The 14,884-nt window shown below is 37.4% G+C and overlaps 1 protein-coding gene and 1 long non-coding RNA gene across 5 annotated transcripts in view; one reads left to right on the top strand and one right to left on the bottom strand.

The window, feature by feature from the left end:
• The window catches only part of LOC106069881 (zinc finger protein Xfin-like), a 78,565-nt gene that overhangs the window by 3,182 nt on the left and 60,499 nt on the right, over positions 1 to 14,884 (top strand). For 2 of the 4 annotated variants that reach the window (XM_056036636.1, XM_013229659.2), the window contains exon 2: positions 10,632 to 10,752. The exons of the other annotated variants lie outside the window; for them this stretch is intronic. The gene's annotated coding sequence lies outside the window, so the exon portion shown is untranslated. The remainder of the gene's footprint in view (positions 1 to 10,631; positions 10,753 to 14,884) is intronic. 4 annotated transcript variants of the gene reach the window in all.
• Positions 3,535 to 5,700, bottom strand: LOC129927436 (uncharacterized). The gene is made up of 2 exons (XR_008779046.1): positions 5,215 to 5,700; positions 3,535 to 3,892 (listed from the first exon to the last, which is right to left on the bottom strand). It is a non-coding gene; the product is annotated as an uncharacterized LOC129927436 (long non-coding RNA).

Raw genomic sequence — 14,884 nt, 5'->3', positions numbered from 1 at the left:
ATGCAAGATTTCCCCCACCCCCTTTATAATAGAATGTTATGTAATGTCTATTATCGTTTTAGTTAAGAGATCCCCCCCCCCCGCCAATTGATTTCAACTGTTCTTCCTATTTTATTTTTGATCTATACCTCATTACTTATTACGTCATTACTGCTCAGATGGTTAAAGCAAACACGTCCTCTACTATTATGTAACGTCTGTCAAACACCCCTCCTTCCTCCTCCTCTCACATTTCTTTACTAAGGACTATGAGTGACATAAACCGCTTGGATACCTATCAAGAGGGCTCGAGTTTGAATCCTGAAAGCAGCACGGAAACCTTATCCTAGGTACCTCCTCCCCCCCCCCCCCCCTCAAACGTACGTCCACAAAAGATATTGGACCTTAGTGCTGAGCAGGCTATAGAAAGTTGTGTTATACTAAAGTAATTCCAAAACAAAAACTACCCATATAGCACTGGCAGCCAGTACGTATTAGTCAGACATTAATAACACCCAGGGGCGGAATGGGTGTCAAAATCGGCCCAGGCATTTCTATGCAATCAGGCCCATAAATTACATTTCATTTGATGGACATCCATTTATAGGTATATAGAGAAATTCTCGAACCTGTCTTCAAAATAATTATAGTAGTTTGCGCATCGATAATTGTTCACATGCATACAGTTTCTATTTCTAAAAAACAACAACATAGGCCTTATGTTGCTTTTTAATCCCTCAGTGTGTAGCCCCTAAAAGGATGAAGCCTACTAGTAGCACTGTCTACGGATGTAGGCTATTACATTATTTCTGAAATTTTGTTAGATTAAATTACTATTACACTGTAGAGAAATTTCAGAGGGCCCAGTTTGTAAAAGAGTATTATAAAACCTTTAACAATTTAATACATAGTGGCAGCCATGCGGCCGTTTCTGTGACCCTACCTGGTCTTTTGGTACCGGCCTACGGGGCATTTTCCCGAATGCCCATATAACCAGTCCGCCCCTGATAACACCCATCGCTACGTAATAGCAAATGGAGGAACACTTGGAAACACTTGTGCTACATTAGTATTTCATAATGAGCGGAAGAATACAAAATAAATCGGACATTTCTTCAAGAACCATGACATGAGCTAACACACACCACAACTGTTGATGATGATGTGTGTGTGTGCGCTTCATTCGGGTCTCTCAGTACATACAACTCTAGTTGAAAGGGAGTGCTGTCTTCCAGTGGAAAAAAATAGATGCATTGAGGCTATTTCGGAACTAAGTCTTTAGAGTACCAAGTGTTTGGGACTAACTATTATTTTTTTCTTTTAAAGTCAGGATAATTAAATTTAAAAAAAAAATTTAATAGTAGGAGTTTAAATTCTAAAGACACCTTTTTTAAAGGTTAAAATAAAAAAATAAAAGTTTGAAGATAAAAATGATTAGAAAGTGATTGGAAAGCTAGAAATGTAGAATCAATACGGAATGAAAAGAAAAACCAAGGCAGTGCAGGGGTAGAGAGATGAGACTTAGAAACGAAACAATTGTGAACGGCACCTTATTCAATGCTTGTTTTGAGCTTGACATTGAACTTTGAAACAAAATAGAATTCATGTATTCTTTGAAAGTATTAGTGGATTTGTTTTTCTCTGTAAGTGTTCACCCCCCCCCCCCCCCTTTTTTTTGGTTTCAAATATTTAAATAGTTTTTGTGGCTATTTAATGATACCATCGTTTATTATTATTAGCACTTTTAATATTGGTGCGGTGGCTGAGTGGTTAAGATCTTGATTCCAGAACCTGGGGTCCTGTGTTCAAATCTCAGTGAAGACTTGGATTTTAAATTTCGGGATTTTTTAGGGCCCCCTTAGTCCACCCAACAGTAATGGGTACCTGACTTAAGTTGGGGAAAATAAGGGCGGTGGTCGTAGTACTGGCCACATGACAACGCGCTCGTTAACCTTTAGCCAAAGAAACAGATGACCTTAAAATCAAAGTCTAAAATAGGAACCTTAATCTTTTACTTTTATTTATCATCATGTTTACTTTTCACTTCTGTATTTACAAAAAAAATGGAGTTATCGTTTCTTTTTTAAACCATGTCTATATTTAGTTACAACTATTTGTCTTCCTGCTAACAATTTGCTATGAAAAAAAAACATATTTTGTTTTGTTCTATCTCTTAGCCCCGCTACTTTACTCCAGAGTCGCATGTCACAACTACCTCAAATAGTTACATTCATTTTTGATTCACTGACCATTTATCTAGACAAGTTATCTGAACTTATATCTTTCCCTATTTCTGACCAGCGTATTGCTTTTACTTTGTTGGGGACATCTCAATGGCATCGTGCTGTGCGTGTTGGCTTCTATATTGTTATTGTTATAATAGTAATGCTGAGGTGGAACAATAACATTATCGTCTGATATGATAGAGATAAACATTTCTCAAACGAGTATTATACACTACAAAAAAAAAAAATTCAATTTCTACTTTATATTCAAAGTTAAATAATTTAGTAAAGAATGTATATTCATGGTTTATTAGTCATAAAACAATGCAACTGTGGGGAATTCATTTTTAAAATCATTGCGCTTTGCTTTACCAACTATGCTAATCATCCATACTAAGCACCACTATGTCGATGATTCAATAGTTTTGTATTATTTTATAAGAATAAATTAATTACAAATAGTGTGTAGAAATGTGATAGCATTAATTTCCGAATATCTCCATTATAACAATAAATACAAGACACCTCCAAAATTCCTTTTTATTTTTTAATTCCGCACAAATTCGCACCATTCCACATTCGCACCACGCTGTGCACTTGTGCTTTCAACCAACTTGTTAATTCTCCTTTTTTTGTTGATTCCACGAAGAAAGTGTTAGCTAAGAAGAGAAATTGTCATTAATTGTATAGCTATTTAAAAAAACCCATAAAAGTATTAAATACTTGTGTCAATAAAATAGATAAATTGTCAACACATACCAAACATCGATAGTTTAAAAACAAATTCCTATATTATTTTTAGATTGGACGCTATAATGGAACACTTCCATAGAAAACAAAAAGTGGGTGGGGGTGGTGTTCCTACTTTCTTATTGTGTGTGTGTGTTTATGTTTGACAAAAGAAAACAATTTGCAGGATCTTTGAGACAGTAGAGAATATCCTGTTTGTGAGTATGACTGTGTTTGTGTTGTTTTTTTTTTTACTTAACGGCAGACTTTGAAGACTTGTATATGATTTGATATTCAGTGCAGTGTTTTATAGGCATTTGACAATTGCATTTTCTATACACTGGCATGATACTATGTTTTATTCCGCATTTAAAAACGTCACAGCTGGTATAAACATCACGCTATTTGTGGAAACTAAATAAAGATTTGGAATTGTGCTTGCTACATATATTCCCCCCCCCCCCACTCCCGAGACTTAATGGAAACGTAATTTATCCAACTTTATATCAGACTATTCAAACGTAAACTATTATTATTGTAGAAATGAACTAATTCTCATTCTTTGACACTGCCAAGGAGAGCTCCGTTAGATGTAAACAAAACATTTATTGTAGTCCCTTTAACAGTGTCCACTGAGGAATTTCCCGGCCAGGTCTGCATATTATTATTGTCACTTAAAAGTAAAGTACCCCCTTCTTCTTCTAGCCATTTTTTTCCTGTCGAACAGTAGGCAGATGATGAAAGGTTATCTGTTTCTTTGGCCAAAGTTTAACGACCAGGGTATTATGTGGCCAGCACAACGACCAACCTACTTTCCTCACCTGAAGTCCAAGTGTGCCGGGTGGACTCTCGGTTCGTAAGCCAAGCGCCTTACCCCTCAGCCACCACACCCTCTAGTGTCACTTACCTACATAGATTTGAATCATTTCTGACCAAACTTATATGAAGCATGGAAAGTTCTGGAAAAAAGCAAACAAAAAAAAATATTAATTCATAAAATACGCAGGAACCTTTTCACCATTTAAAGTACTTTAAAAAAATCTTAATCAAATATGCATTCTCACTTTCTTTTTTTTTCTGTATACATGTAACATCAATTTAACCTTTTTTTTTTTTATACAATTTTCATGCATAGATACATGTTGTTCTTTTTTTTTTTAATATACATGTTCTCCATTGTTCAATATAGTTAGTGCATGGCTCTTTTCGTCTCGGAAGACAACGGATGCGCTCATGCGAGTCACTGGCTTTAGTTTCGTCTTGAGAAACGTTGAATGTTACTGATATGTAGAAGTATAAATAAAAAAGATTAAAAAGCAAATAATCTTAACATTTGTTCGAAAAATATAAATGCTTTGTTTGGTGGTACATCGAGGTCAAACCAACCTAGTTAGTGTGCTCTCAAGCCTTTTAACCTTCTATTATTACTTGCTTAGATAAAAATTTACTCAACACTAACTTAAGAAATCAGTATATGTTCCTGACTTTTTTTTTGTTAACAAAAACACAAGTAATCAGCACTTTATCTTATACATTATAGACGTTACCTCAAAAGAGAAGATAATTACGTCCTACGCTTTTTCATGTGTTTATGCATATTAATTAGCGACTGAACTCTGTTATGTTGTTGGTTTTCTTGGCTAATTTAAGTTAGTGATATAAATTTTCTGGATTCTACAGCTATGAATTCTAAAAATTGTGTCCTCAAATTAATTATTATTTAATATTTGTCATTTCCGCTGGCGGCAGATCGGGGAAATATAGCAGACCTGGCCTGGCCCATGGATCACTAGTTTGGACAAATATCGCTTCAACAAATGTGTGGGGTGGGGGGGGGAGTCCAACGTAAGGGCATCTGGTGGTGTGAACGTTGTAATCACGTGACTGTTTCCATAATTCGACTTACTTCTTTGCTCCACGCTGTAGTCTGAGGAATGTGCAGTGTGTGTATATCGTATAATAAATTACGACCTTTTCTTTTGTGATATGAGCACTAATGTGAAAACAATTCTTTTAAATGGAATATTGTTCTCCTTCTTTTGAAACATTAAATTGGTCAATGGATAAAAATCGTTTCAATTTAAAATTTAAACATGCTTTCATTTAAAGCTAATTATTCAGAAAAAAATATTTTTTTTTTCTTATAAACAAAACCAAACAAAAAAAAAAAAAACGTGGAGATCAAACTAATCGAGTTACTTCCCTTCAGATTTTTTAAAAAATTTGCACTGTACACTTTTGCTTCGAAGTTGCACGCTGGGAATACAAACTAAAAACACACCATGTCCTCCCATCTTAAAAAATAAATAAATTGTGTCCTCTCATTGGTTTCTCTCTCAGGTCACTTCATTCTCTGTCGCCATTCTTCTCTCGCCTGTACAGTGCAATCAACTCTTGCAGCTCTGTACCTCGTGTGGGTGAGACAGTCCATCGACTAGCAGTAAATGACCACGAGGCTCATCGAACTAAATATGGTAACAGATCCAACGCCACCTGACGCTCTCTGTTGGTAGATGAACCTCAACTCGATATTGCCCCCTCCCCCCTCCTTTTCCACATGATACGTACCACAAGAGATGTTTCTTGAGTGGTGCAGGTGGGGTGGTATGGGGTAGAGGGTTGCTGGATCGAATCTTTGCTCAATTAGTTCTACTTCAAATGGCCCCGTTCTACTCCCTCCCCCTCTTTTTTTTCTCCAAGTTTGATCCTGCCACTGACACATTCTCAATAATAATAATGTGCAAGATAATTAGGTCCACCTCTTTGTGGAGAGAACAAACAGTGGAAGGTCAGCTGAGTTTTATACCATGAGCAGCTATAATTAACCATGTTATGAAAAGTGGGCGACTTTTCAAAATACATGTAATATTTATTTTTTAAAAAGAAATCAATCCCTCCTTTATAAAACTGATGGTGGTCTATCATTTTTCTTTCTATTTATTTCTTGTGATGCTTCAATATTGTAATATATAATTAGTATGTGCTTTCACGATAAATTTTCTATTATTTCAGTCCAGCTTAAGTCTACATAATATGGTTTGCAAAATTCGAAGGAATGTTTATCAATTTTTTATTAACTCTTTACTGAAAACAAAGATACACTGGGGAAGTGCGGGAATACTCGCTGGAGGCGTGTTGGAAATAGCCAAATTTAATTTGAAGATGATTATATTTTGAAAAGTTATAACCGTCAAACCAGCTGTCAGTGTTAGGCCAATGAGCTGATCTTTCTTCCTCAAAATATACTTTGTCAAATTTGTAGGAAATACCCTTAAAGTGTCAAAGATCTAGTTTCCCCCTATGAAGAATTGGAATGATAGGAATCGTAATAATAATTTAAAAAGACCCAACCATCTATACAGTTATGTTGGCCTCTATTACTTGCTTAAATCAATATCATACATTTGGTGGTAAATCTATGTATATGTCTTTCTCGGTGATACTTTTGTTTCACTTTCTTTTGAATACTGTTATCACTTTTGATGCTTAATTACATACACACACACACACATACATAATTTCTCTTACACCCATTGAAGACTGCATCATTGCTCTCTTAGGATTGTCTTGAATTTTATGAGATCAATTTATTGGTCTAAACAAATGGAAATACTATAACATTAGAACCTACAAATGTTATAGGTAATATGACAACTCAATGAAAAAGAAATATTTAAAGCCAGGTTTTTTTGTCATGGTTGTGATGTGTTCTAATTATCAAAGCTGATAAAATGAAGTGGTCACTGTGGAGTCACAGACAATGCTGTTCGAGGCGCCCATGGAGGAGACAGTTGTTTTCTATTGCAAGATAAATTTCAGTTTGACTTCTGCCCATTCTCTGACTTGATATCCAATGCCCTGGCTCGTTCTACTGAACACTTGCCTATATCGAAAAGCAACTTTAGTTTGATGGGGCGGGGGGGGGGGTTATCCCTTCATTCACTTGCCTATATCAATAAGCACCTTCCCATGGTGGGTGGGTGTAGTAATGTCTATGGAACCACGCGTACAATGAAGCCAGTCAAAGAAGTCATAGAGAGCTTTATATAACATTTGTGTTTGCTCATATATTGACTTTTTGTTTTGGGTTGTAACTCTCCCTTACTTTAGCTCCCCTCACCTGATAGTGCCCTCCACCATCCCACAATTTCATGGTCAATGGTAATGGAAAAAAAGGGGGGGGGGTATGAGGAAGAATCTTCAAGAAAACGAGAAAATGCAAGAAAAAGAGACAAAGAGAGAGAGAGAGAGGAGAGAGAAAAACCAAATTACGAAAAGTAGATTTTAAAAGATGAATGAGAAAAGGAAGAGTTGGTATAGGGGGAGAGAAAAAGTAGAACAGAAATAGAGAGATTGAAACTAAAGAGAGAGAGAGAGATATATTGGGAGAGAAGAGAGAAAAAGTAGAACAGAAATAGAGAGATTGAAACTAAAGAGAGAGAGAGAGAGACATTGGGAGAGAAGAGAGAGAAAAAGTAGAACAGAAATAGAGAGATTGAAACTAAAGAGAGAGAGAGAGAGACATTGGGAGAGAAGAGAGAGAAAAAGTAGAACAGAAATAGAGAGATTGAAACTAAAGAGAGAGAGAGAGAGACATTGGGAGAGAAGAGAGAGAAAAAGTAGAACAGAAATAGAGAGATTGAAACTAAAGAGAGAGAGACATTGGGAGAGAAGAGAGAGAAAAAGTAGTACAGAAATAGAGAAATTGAAACTAAAGAGAGAGAGAGAGAGATTGGGAGAGAAGAGAGAGAAAAAGAGAGAGGAGTAAACTAGAGTTGAAAACTAGAAAGTCCATTACACCTCCGGTAAGATCGACCGTTCCAGTAAGTATCAGTGGCTTGATCAATGGGACCAGGTCTTAACGTCAATGTCTGACTTCATAAAAACAGTTGACATGTCTGCTCTGGTCGGGAGGGAGGGGGGGGGGCGTTGCAACATCTGGAGCCTGGAAAATCGATGGGGTGGGAAGAAACCGCTCGCCACAGGGCAAGAAACGTCACCTGGACCACCAGTTGTTTTTTTTTTAAGGAAAGTTAGATGGGTGCCTGGGATGTCGAGGAGATTGGCTAATGGGGTGGGGAGAATGTTGTGGTGATAGATCAAGGATGACCTCTGATAACGGAGAACTTATATGGATAAAAGCAAGCAGTTAAAAAAAAAACACACAAGATAAGGTTAAGAAAAAACAAACAGCAACATAAGATTGATGAGTTATTGATTTGAATTCGAAAGTCATTATGTTGTCCTTTTTTTTTTTTAATTTGGTCATACTTTTGAGGTTAGGAAGAGAAGCCTGGCCAACGTTGTCGGTGTGGTGTAGTGTGGCGACTTAATATCTTTTGAGGTTAGGAAGAGAAGCCTGGCCAACGTTGTCGGTGTGGTGTAGTGTGGCGACTTAATATCTTTTGAGGTTAGGAAGAGAAGCCTGGCCAACGTTGTCGGTGTGGTGTAGTGTGGCGACTTAATATCTTTTGAGGTTAGGAAGAGAAACCTGGCCAACGTTGTCGGTGTGGTGAAGTGTGGCGACTTAATATCTTTTGAGGTTAGGAAGAGAAGCCTGGCCAACGTTGTCGGTGTGGTGAAGTGTGGCGACTTAATATCTTTTGAGGTTAGGAGGAGAAGCCTGGCCAACGTTGTCGGTGTGGTGAAGTGTGGCGACTTAATATCTTTTGAGGTTACTCTTGTGTGGTCACATGATTGTCGTGTGGTCTTCCAGTGGTTTGCTTCACGGGCTACATATAAGCCCCTGGTCTGCCTAATTTGTGTCGGTCCTGTCAAACCTTTCATGAACATAGAAGTTCGGCCATGATTTAGAGGACATAAAAATGACCACAGTTTTAAGGATCAGACCAGTCACTTTTAAGTCAGAGGGATTACCCTTTCTACTGTGTTGGCATCTCACTCGACCTTAATTTGTGTACTATACGATATTACTCTATTGTACTATAATTTGTGTGTACAAGAAAGTCTAGAACATTTTATAGGTGAGCGTGTGTCGCTACTTCTTAACCGATGACCACTAGATCACACCATCAAGACACAATAATGCTATGCAAACTCAATTGAAAAGGCCAGAACAGATGGCCAAGTCATCCACATCTCAGCATTGATCTGTTTTGGGTATTTTAAATTGTATGTGTGTCTGGAAGGGAGGGGGAGTGAAGGTAAGGGAGGTCTATAAATATTAATTTGAGAATTGTAATTATGTAGCTTCAGGAGAACCAAATCTAATCCCAACGTGGAACTTATATCCGAAAATTTTGTACAAATTACCTTTCACTTCGGTCTCTATCATTTCTGCTGAGTCTTGAAATGTGTCAAAATAAAAATCAATATTATGGCTATCAAAAAGTATAATGCAATCAATATCAAACAATTGTTATTCAAAATCAGTTGAGGCAGTCACACACGCCTTTCTTTTCCTTAGAAATTTTTGATTAAAAAAAATGAATGAATCGAAATGAGAAATAGCTTGAAAGAATAGATCTCTCTCATTTCTGTTTCTTCTAAGTACTTGAGCTTTGAAAGAGGAGTCTCTCCTTGTCATTGCAAGTTTCCACCAGACTACAAAAACTCTTAAGTCGTCCACTTAAAGTACGGCACATCTGACAGGCTTTGACATGGCAACGAAACACCGAATCACTTGGGATGCTACTTCCAAACCCTTCCCTCCCCCCCCTCCCCCACTAGCACAGTTATCTAGTTCATCACGACCGTTAGAACTTTTTTTTTAAACTTATGACTGTATTTTCTGATTGGCTGACTATCTAGTTATATGAATGCAAGAAGAAATGAATGATGGCGTGTGTGTGCGTGTGTGTGTGGGGGGGTATAAAGTTATACATTACGATGTGTGGATTGAATGAGCTCTTTAAAAGATGTTTCACTAGCTACCTTCCCCTCTCCTCTCCAGTCCGAATTCCCTGTTCAGGCCTTTCTCTGCTCACTTGACCGGCGTCAGGAACCCGTGACAGTACCGTCTTCCTGTCAAGCAATGCGGATCTCCCTAAGAGTCTCTTCTTCAGCACTCCATTCCCCTCCCGCAAACTCCTTTGAGTCACACACACGCACATAAGTACTGCTACCTCTCTGCTGACTTTCCGGAACACGTTATGACATACCACACACACATACACATACACTCTTTCATAACATGCCTCACTCACATATACGGGCACAAGAAAGACAGAAGAGGAAACATCTCAAGACTCGCATATCATTACATTCTAGAGGCCTAACAAAGACTTACCGTAACAGAATGTGAGCAGTTCAACTTTTGAATGGCTCTCCAAGTACTTTTGTACATCTTAGCTGGCGTTATAGGGGAGGATCAAAAGAATGGGGTGTGCAGTGGGTGAGCCAACAATCTTGAGCTTAATGAAAATGTGTAGATCTAAATACAACTAGTATTGCCCAGAATGCGATCCATGCTGTGCTGGGTATGCCACTTTTTGGCGCTGCCGTTTTGGAACGATGGTCGTTTTGCCTCAGCCGTTTTAGCGCGAGAGGTTTTGGCGACAATTAATGCAACACAATTCTTTTGTATAACTACACATTACAATATCTTTCTCCCGTTCCCACCCTTGAAATAAAACAGTTTTAATAATTTAGACAACAGTTCATCATGTTTTTGCACCATACAAACTGATATGAAATCTTGGCACTTCTTGTCAGACTCATTGATGTTTTTATCTTCAGCGGAACTTTGACATGATGTACACATGCAGGAAGTTACTTGTGAATTAAAGAGAAAGACTCTCCTCTACCTGCATAAGTGGTACATCATATTTCACAAAGTTTGGGGTCAGCCTTACTCCAGGTAAGTTCCGGTACAGTTTACAAGAATACCACCGAATGGTGAACCGTTTATCTGGAAAGGAAACTTCAATAAATAAGGGACACACTTTGGAATTCTAGTATCTATGTTTTTGACACCATATTGACTTCAATGAATCTCAAATGTTACTACTATTGAGAATGTCATGGGAGCCTGTCAATATCCCAAACTATCGTGATATCAGCTGCTTGACGCACGTGATCTAAAACTAATAACAACAAAAAAAAGCGCTTATCTGCTCCTGGGCGTCCATTAAAACTTTCTGGGTACCCATCCTTCAAATTCTAGTGTACTACCAGTGGCATAGCTAGGCATTTTGAGGCTGGGGGGCTTGACGGTGGTTTGGCCTCTTTAGGGTCCCCTGCAATTTGACATGCTACATCATGGCAATGGCATGAGATAATGGTGTAATATTTAATGTAAAAAACACTTTTCGGACACTCATTTTGGTGCCCCCCCCCCCCCATCAAGTGGGAGACCCGTGGGGGATTTTCATATTTGGATTCCTACGTTGATGAATCTGCTTTTGATTAAAGTTAGTGTGTTTTGCGGCAGAGAAATATTTAGACTTGTGTTTATGAGATTATTATGCAAAATATTGATAAACCGTAGGGTGACCTTTTTTTGTATGTTCCTTGGCCAAGAAAATATTTATCTTTTTTATGTTCCTTAATCAGTTTTTGTTTTCATGAATAATGGTTTTGGTTTGTTCCTGTCATTTCGTTATATATATATTGCTTTAAGTAACATCCCCATGTCGCATGTATTTGTACTAGGTCTCTAATCGACCAATAGTCTAATCCTAATCCCACTCAGTTGTCACAGAAAACATTTTCCGCGAAGTAAATCTACGAGCACATTTATTATAAGAGTTGTCGTAGTCATTTCTCATCTCTTAAAGGACTTCCTCTTGTAACCAGGAATCCGTACAGTGAAGAAGCATTCTCATTACGATGTTATTAATTAATGCAACCAAAAAAAAAAAGATTTAACAAAATGTAACGACCAGGTTTTTCATTTGACACATAGTGGAGGCCGAAAATGTGGTGGCTGAGTGGTAAAGTGCTTGGCTTCCGAACTGGAATGACCCGGGATTGAATCCTGGCGAAGACTGGGATTTTCAATTTCGGGATCTTTAGGGCGCCTCTGAGTCCACCCAACCTGACAATAGTTGGGGAAAAGTAAAGTTATGGTTAGTTCTATCTTGACTGATATGATATGATAATTACTATGTTGACTCTTTTGATGAATATAATATATTTAATTGGATAATATAATATCTATTATATAAAGTAGAAAGTAAGGCGTATGTATGTATGTATGTATGTATGTATGTATGTATGTATGTTACGAATCTTTTGATAATCTTGATAAAAACTTGGCAGAAATGTTCCTTGGGTACTAACTTAGACCGTAGTGTATGTATTGTAGCCCTAAAACAAACTTAAGACCCTCAAAAAAAAAAAAGTTAACCAACTCTATGAAAGCATTATAACTTCATCGATCTAGGCTATGTTTACCATATTTACATGAAAAGTTCGAAAGGATCAAGATCTAATTTTAGAAACTATACTTTGCGCAGTTAGTTTTTTACTTTGACACATGAAAATACAAAATATAGTCGATTGATTTCATTATCTAATAAAATTAAGCTTCAAATGTGTGTTTCAAATGCATTTTTTACATAAATTCATTCCATATATCTGCGAATTTAGAATTCCTGACGAACATTCTTTCATTAGACGTTACGCGAAATGCTTTTTTGATAGCTTCATTCATACTATTTTTACATTCTCGAATTCGCTTTACTTATAACATTATTATTTCGTTTAATTGATTACAAAACACTCTCAGTGACTGTCGTGCTTATTTGATATAGCGACAGTGATACGCAAATTAAGACACGCGGGTAATATATGTCTAGTGCTAAATATTTGAGTTTGTTTTATAACAAATGTTTTGTCAGCTGTTCATAAAACATATTCATTCTTAAAGCTGTTTTCTTTTCAATTGTGAAAAATTGTGCAGCAAAAATAATTAAAATTTTGATGCGTCCGTCAGTCGCATTAAAGATCTAGATTGAGTTCATTGGTTGGACGCTTTCACTGGTCAAACAACTGGCAATGGCTCATCGTGTAGGACATCAAGTTGAATCTTTGGATGAGTTTTTTTTTTTTTTTTTTTGCTATGCTATTGGATCAATACTCAAGAGCTTTTAACATATAAAATCTAGTTACGTGTTATATAATCTAGTTATTCATTTAATCTATACCCAGCTATATAACGTATATATAAGCTGGTTTTTAATCAGATCTTTTACCCAGCTATTAACGTAGCGATCAGATCGCTCTCAAAAGTTGTGTCGCTTCAGAGAGCTACTATTTTGCACCAGAGAGAAATTGACCATATTGTGGAGGCCTCGTGTCCTTCCACATCTCAACACACTTACACGCGTTTCCTGAACTTATTTGTTTAGCAGTCTCCTCCCCCCCCCCCTCTTGTCTTCTTTTCTGTAACAAGCTGGGTTGTTCAAGTGATCACTGGTCGATACACCAGGCGTGCCTGTCCTTACAGGTCCCACTGTCAACTTTGTAACTCTAGATTTTGGCTCCCACACTGGCATCGTACCTGGCCAAACAAGATGGCGAGATCACATGGCTCAAGTTCAACTCTTCAATAAAGGGAGAGAGAGAGAAGGGAGGAGGTGAGGAAGCTGGTCACGTGGAGATCCAGACAGCTGGCGCTGTGTCAGCTGGAAGAAGTCTCCCTAGAAGTTTGTTTCTATGTTGGCCGCTTATAACTCTTATACCATCGTGTTTTGCAGATGTTCTCAAATTAGGCTCTAAGAGTCTAGCATTCATCTCCTTCAAGGCTAAATAGAGTTGATAGGAAAAAAAAATCCTTTTAATTATTCCTAGATCTGTGTTAATAAGTGACCAATACAAAAGAGACGTTTTCCTAACTCCGACCTGTAAATGTTTCAATCGTGTTCAAATCTTAAAGCCATCTTTTCTCCACCCCTCTCTCACCCCCCCCCTCTCTCTCTCTCATTAAATTGTAGACGACTCTGCATTGCCCATCCATGTCAATAAATCTTCTTAATTCTTAGTCCACAGACATTTCATTGTGTTTGTGTAGTCATGTTCGTTTTCAGATCTTAGTTGTAATAAATCGTTTGGTTTTCTTGGCCGAGTCAGAACAGCCGCGTCATGCTTTAGGTGTACGCGAGAAAAGTTCTTATAGTAATTTGTCCTAGCATTTAGAACAAGGAATGTTTTTTTTTCTATAATCTCTGTGTCACTCCGGGAAAAATATAAGCTAACAGCTCCTAAGAAAAACGGACAATGTTTTAAATCTACAGTATTATACTCATAGAGAGTCATAGCTTTATTAAATCCCATATCCCTATGGTCATTTATATTAAGCCTTTTATAAAATATTTGAATTGTATTGGAGCGTCTGAAGAGATTATAAATAACCTAAAAATAATGTTTTCTGAAGATAACTATTGCACCATCAGTTTAAAAAAAAAAATAGTGTATTGGTATTAACTGCTAACTTTTGACATCCACTACATTTAAATCTAGATTCTATCAAGACTCCTGAGTTCTGACGGAAGACATTAAAAAAAAAAGTTTTTTGTTATCTCCTAAGTCTGGTTCTCAGAATTGAATGTCAGCACTTTGATGTCGCAGCGTAAACAAACAAAAATGATGATAATGTTCTAGTTTAAAAAAGTACTAACTGCTTCATGACCATCCCAGTGGTCAGCCAAATAGAAATATTTGAACTGGTCATTATTTATTTAAACACACACACCAACTTGCCATCTATAATTAAAAAAAAACAACAACAACACGAAATGTCCAGCGGCGTACCTGGCAGTAAGTCTCCCCGGGGCCACAATGCCACCTCCAATATCTCTTTTCAGCGCGCATCATTAGCGTGCCTATGCTGGTAAAACATGAGCTATTGATTGGGCGTAGAGCTAGTTGGCTGGGGGGACACACAATGTTAACAGTTACCATGGCACCAGGTGAGCGTCCCTCCCCCCCCCCCCCCCAATTATTTAGCACCACTTGTAACTATTACATCCGTTTGAAGTTGTTTTTTT

Source organism: Biomphalaria glabrata, chromosome 7, assembly GCF_947242115.1.
Source record: "Biomphalaria glabrata chromosome 7, xgBioGlab47.1, whole genome shotgun sequence".
Classification (NCBI taxonomy): Eukaryota; Metazoa; Mollusca; class Gastropoda; family Planorbidae; genus Biomphalaria; species Biomphalaria glabrata.
This window is presented reverse-complemented; position numbering and strand designations above follow the sequence as displayed.